Genomic DNA, 5951 nt, shown 5'->3' with positions numbered 1-5951 from the left:
TTGTAGTAGCAGGGTCTGCAGGCTTAGGATGTCCTTTCTGGTTCTGCTCCAAATGGCTTTTTTTTTTTTTCTTGAAGCAGTGTTTCTTTGGTTGGTTTGTATTATATGACAAGTATTTGAACTGAGAATGAGAAGTATTCTTAAAGCTTATTTACTTATATGTAAATAGCTGAATGTATTACTTGAATGAATGTATTACTAGAACTAGTAAATACTTAGTGTTATACTTTTCGTTCATGAGATAAGATACCCAATGTTAACGGTAATGTGGTAGCAAATGTAACTTCCTCTCCCCAGCACAAATGCACTGCCAAGAAAAATGTCTTCTGTAGTGCAGGAACCGATTATATAATTTCAATACCGTAACAGTAAAATGGGTAATATTAAGCTCTTGCATTAAATTTTAAAACACATGCTTTCAAAAGTGCATGTGGATGCACACATGCTGTGTATATGTAATAATGTATGTCCTTTCCTGTTCTTAAATTTCCCCAGGTATATGTTGAATTTGATGACCTTGAATGGGAAAAGCGAGAATGGGTTAAAGTTTATGAAGATTTTGCAACCTTCTTGGTGGAGTACCAGCTGGTCTGGGTGAAAAGAAAGGACCCAAGCCAGACTCAGGGATCAAAGATCAAACAAATCCAATGGCCTGCATTGGTAAGATACTTGAGCAATTGCATTTACTAAACTATTTTAATTTCTTTAATTCTGTCCCTCTTAGGAAACTGTCTAGGTTACTTAAGTGGTGGTGGAAAGTGGTGAGCATGGAGGGGGAGGAGGGTAAGAAAAGGATATACTAATAAAGCATGTTTGTATTGAAAGGGTGGGAGTGATGTGATAATAGTCACTCATCTTCCTTTTTGAATCAACTCAAGTACTGCAAAACTAGTCTCGGAGTGACATAATAGAACTAATGGCACTTTACATAGTCAAAGCATCTTACAAATATAAACTTATCAGCAACACATCTTACTGCTCTGGGGAAGAGTGAAACTAAGGTGAAAAATAAACCCTTAAGCTTGTAATATCTTCTTTGTGGGAGTTGAGTGTATCTAGAATTCAGGTCAGAGTTCAGAAAGATGAGAAAAGTGAGCAAAGATCAATAAAGTAAGTGACAATTGCTTGCCTGGTTTATGAGATGATACTTGTGACTCTTGTTCTTTCTGGATTGATGCCCAAACATTAAAGCTGCTGAAAGAACTGCTAGGAGGTTGTGTCGGTTCTTGACATGCCTTTAGATAGACCTGATGTATACTAAGAATCTGATGAGATAATCTAATAAGCAATAAACCTGTATACCTTTTTTCTCCAAAGAAACTAGTAGCGCAGTCAAAGTCTTCAGAAGAGCCAAATAGATGTGAGATTTGAGGAACCTACTATATTGGATGTTTTTGCTTTGCAGAGAGTTGGGGAAGATTTCTCACAGACTGGCAGGTGAAAGGGAGTGCCAACAAATTTGTCAAAATGGTGAAGGGAAGTCTTCAATATATTTGATATTAAGCTTAGATTCTGTAACTTCAGTCTTCGGTTTTAGAAATTTGTAGTCATAATGAATTTAGATGATAGTTTTGTTTGTTTTTTTTTCTTCTCCGGACTTCAGCTGTATCTGTGTTTCATTTAAATATTCCCTTCATATTCTCATCTCTGAGCACTTGATGGACTTTCTGAAATGCTGCCACTTGATTATTTTTCTGGAGCTGTGGTTGGAACAGTCATGCTGAAGGTCATGAAGCAGACTGTTTAAGAAAGCTTATTGGTGGAAGAGGTGCATAGATGGTTTAGGATGGATTTACCTCCTCTTCAGTTAATATTCCTACTTGACTCACCTTGTATGTTTGTGCTAATGTGCTTGAGTAAAACAAGCTAACTTTCTGAATGTACAGGCTGTTTGGTATATTTGCTTGTACAGGCAAATCTTCTGCTTCATGTTAGTATATCCTTCAGCAAGAATTTTTAGTTTTAGGGAGTCATGTCATCTCTCCTTGATTGAGATGGGTATTTTAAAATCTGTTAGCGATTTAGAACTTAGTATCTAAGTACTCTGCTATTTTACATGCTTTTAATCTCACCCTCTAGGATAGAGATCCTTCTTGGGTTTAGAAGGGGTGTATTTCTAGAAAGTATTCTAGTCTGGCTGCTGATCCTGTCCCCAACTTAAAAGTATGTCTTTGTTTGCTAATGTGTGAAAATGTTTTAGTCGCACCTTTCAGCAGAGACTTTCTCAAACTTGTGCTGGTCCAGCAGAAGGCAGAAACATTTTTTTTTTCTTCCATCTCCATCTTATAAATTTTTTTATTCTTGTTTTAATGCTTATGTTCTTGAGGTAGCTGATAGGCGTGAGAAGGAAGGTTTGCAAAAGATCCACCTCCTGCTTTTACCATTAGAAAATTGAAATCATATAGTCCGAAGTGGGGCTCAAATAGCTTGTCGGGTCACAGTTTCCAGATGTTAAAGATGACAAGTTCTCAGCATTTGTACTTGGCCTGCCTACAAATGTTCTAGCAATTGTTTTCTGAGTCAAACCCTCTAGTCATCCATTCCAGAAAACCCATATTTGAGGGAAAGTGCGGATAACTCCAGTTAGAGCAGATTCCATCCATAGAGACCTCCCAAAGTTCTGCTCTGTATCAATAGCTGCACTGAGCACGCCAGGCCTTGGGGAACAGGGAGGGTGCTCAAATTGCGATAATACTTTCGGGTTTTGTTTCCAGACTATCTGAACACTCTGGTGTAGTGGAGTGGATGACCTCTATGAAGGTTTGGGGTTTTTTTGTCAAAACAAGACGTATTAAAAATGGGAAAGCAATGGAAAAAGTGGTAAAAAAATTTTTGATTTGCCAAACAGCAATAGGAATATCTGCACTTTTCTGTGAAATCCTGAGCGTGGGTATGATAATGCACACTTTTTTGAAAAGTTGAGTCTTGCTGTAGTTATTAAAGGAGAAGTCTCAGTCTTTGCCATGCATGTGAACTATATTGAAAAAAAATCATTCATGTACTTGACTATTTTGTCTTCATATTAAATACCAAAAATAAAAGTTTCTGGTACAACTTTATTTTGGATGTTAGTGTATATGCAACAAAGCAATATTTAAGTATATTTTATGTAGTAGTTCTACAGGATCTTTGCCTTTAGTGGAGTGAATGGAAGGTGCTTGTTTATTTAGATGGTTAGCACCTTCTGTTCTTCTCTTCTTTGATCAGCATACTCTGTATTTACTGTATGGTATTCAAACCTAACCAGAAGACAAGGACTGTAATTTCCTGTGGGGCTTTCTATGGGCAGTCATCAGTCTAGTATCTGTGTACTTCACAATTACTGATTTCTCTTATTACTCAATTGTGTGATACAATGTAATTTCTAATTTATAGATGAAATTGCTAGAATGCGAGTTGGTCACAAATGTTTGCTATTTTTAAATGCCTGAATGCCTGAGGTGTAGCTGTGACCATTGACCTCGTGTAGCTGTGCTTTAAGATTTTTAGGCTGTCAGGTGCTGAGAAAGTGAGGAAATGAGAAGTATGCCTCTTTCCCCTTGTTTAGAAAACTCTGTAACAGAGGAGGGATAAATTATCCCCTGAATTAAGTTTCTCTCATGATGAGATTATTTTTTTCTTTTAGTAGAGTTCCTGCCTCATTCATGCCGAAGGTGAAAAGTTGACTGTAAATATGCCTGGAGTCCTACTGGCAGCAACATGCTTCATTGTATCAGGGTCACTTTGATGACATTGACTAGATACCTGTTTCTGGGCCACTGTGTGAGTCTGAAAGAGAGAGGAAGTGTAGTGCCTCAGCTTGTTCATGCTGTAATCAAATGCTTTTTCTTCTTGTGAGATGATTTACTGGAAAGAGTGGAGAACAACTTGGCTGCCTACCTGACTGGTATAATTGGAAATCACCCTGTATGTGGGGTATTTACAAACATAGAAGAAAAGACTATCAAGAAGCGTAAGAAATAGCAATGGTGATAAGTGATGTCAGCATAAATATAGCCTAGATATTAGGGAAGAGAGTGTTTGGTGAACAACGCTTGTTGTTTACCTCAAGTAATGGAAATGCTTTACAGATGTCAATGCAGAAGAAAACTTCTCGGCCAAAGGGGTAGCATAGGAAAAAATGAAAGCATGGATTTTGAAAACTTAAAAAAAGTGTAGGTAATGGAAGTGAGTGATGTGTCTTTCCACATTAAGGGATTAAGAAAAGTAGCCTAGATAAGGTGTTGAAATTGAAGGCATCAGCTTAGTTTGGTAAACAAGGGGTGTGTGTCACAAAGATACAAAAACAGGGGAGTGATGGGCTCAAAGTGATGGGCTAGGAGAATTACCAGTACTTCAAAAATGAGGCAAAATTGATTTTTTTAATTCCTCAGGAAACAACTCTGAAGCAATTGAGATGATGGATAAAAATTTTTGATCTGTGGGTGGATAAGAACAGTTATATTTTAGAGGGAGTAAATTAATCTCCCTGATGTAGAAATAGTTTGGGTATGAGGATGTTAGAGATCAGTGATAAAATCATGCCTATGATACAGTTCAGTCTGAAGTCTTAGGAGTATGATGGTATCCCCTCAGCAGTCAAGAAGGGAGATGAAAGTGAGTGTGCGGGCAGGGTGACAAATTGGAGCCAAGGTTTTAATGTGGACAGAACAGAATGCTTCTGTGAGCTGTCAGTTTGAATTGAATTACTATCTCTCTAATTGCATATTAAAATATCTAGAAATAAAATGTAGAGGAAGAAAAAGAGAGGACTAAGGACAGAAGCCACTAGAGACATTTTAGAGAATAATAGAATAATGTGGAAGAAAAGTTTAAGGTGATGGACTAACTAGGAGAGGACACTGTGGTAGGAACTTAGACTTTTTCACTTTTTTTTAAACAGCATCAACTTTATATGTTTAAGGCACAGGAAGGTGTGGACTGAGTGCCTTTTCTTAACAAATTTGTTTGGGAAGAGGGTTTTGGAAACTTCAATAATGTGCTGAAATGAAAATTTATCATTGAAGGTCTACAGATAAATTTCTTTCATTTCTAAGACAAAGCATTTTAAGGGGCATGTTCCATCATCTTGGAAAGAAAATAAGGGAAGAAGGGTAACTGAAAATGCAACTAAGATTAAAGGAGTTTAAGATGGATAGATTATGACAAGTTTGTGCTTTCAGGAAAAGGACCTAGGAGAATACAAGAGGTTGGAAAGAAAAGGATTGGAATTGGAGATAAGGAAAAGTGAATGCATTGAAAGGGAATGCACATGAGAAACTTCTGCACTTGCAACATGAAAGGAAGAGACTATTATAGAACAGGGGAGGGAAAAGTATTATCTTATTTTGGCCTTTTCCTTTTGGAAGAAACTGGCAGTCCTGTGCAGGGTAGATGTCAAAGGAAGAAACAGTTTAACTCAGTCTAATATGATGAAAAACAGGACTGGGGAATGGTACATTTAGCTGGCAGGGCAGAGCGGGTTGCCTGGGAAGGTTACATATAGGCACGGGTGATGGGTCAGGGGTTTTGTGTGTTCTACTGGGTATGGTTTGTTTTGTAAAGTATGTGTTGCCTGTTGTTATAAATAATACAGTGCTGCTTGTGAATTCAGTATGAATTCATGTATAATAAATCAGAAGAATCCATACTAATTCTCTGTTGGTTTGAATATGGAGACAGTGCTTTGCTAGCTTTGCAGTGCTCACCTTGTCAAACCAACAGATTTGCCCTATGGTCTCAACTAATACAAAGGTCTGCAATAACTGTATCACTCCCAGTTTTGCTGCTGGCATACAGCAAGAACTGGTTCTCCTGCAATTGTGTATTTCTGAAGAGTATATATATAAAAACTAAAATGTCTCATGAGGAGATCCTGAATATGCTTGTCTCCTAAGGTTAGGGTAGCTGCAGGAGCAACTCAATCTTGGGGCCCCTGCTCTCCCACCCCCCTCACCCCACCCCCACCCCCA

The 5951-nt window shown here is 37.8% G+C and overlaps 1 protein-coding gene across 1 annotated transcript in view; it reads left to right on the top strand.

The window, feature by feature from the left end:
* The first annotated feature begins 565 nt into the window (after positions 1–565).
* Positions 566–5951, top strand: part of JMJD1C (jumonji domain containing 1C) — a 114696-nt gene continuing 109310 nt past the window's right edge. The window contains exon 1 of the mRNA XM_019474928.1: positions 566–660. The gene's annotated coding sequence lies outside the window, so the exon portion shown is untranslated. The remainder of the gene's footprint in view (positions 661–5951) is intronic.

Source organism: Aptenodytes forsteri, unplaced genomic scaffold (genome assembly GCF_000699145.1).
Source record: "Aptenodytes forsteri isolate BGI_AS27 unplaced genomic scaffold, ASM69914v1 Scaffold349, whole genome shotgun sequence".
Taxonomy (NCBI): domain Eukaryota; kingdom Metazoa; phylum Chordata; class Aves; order Sphenisciformes; family Spheniscidae; genus Aptenodytes; species Aptenodytes forsteri.
This window is presented reverse-complemented; position numbering and strand designations above follow the sequence as displayed.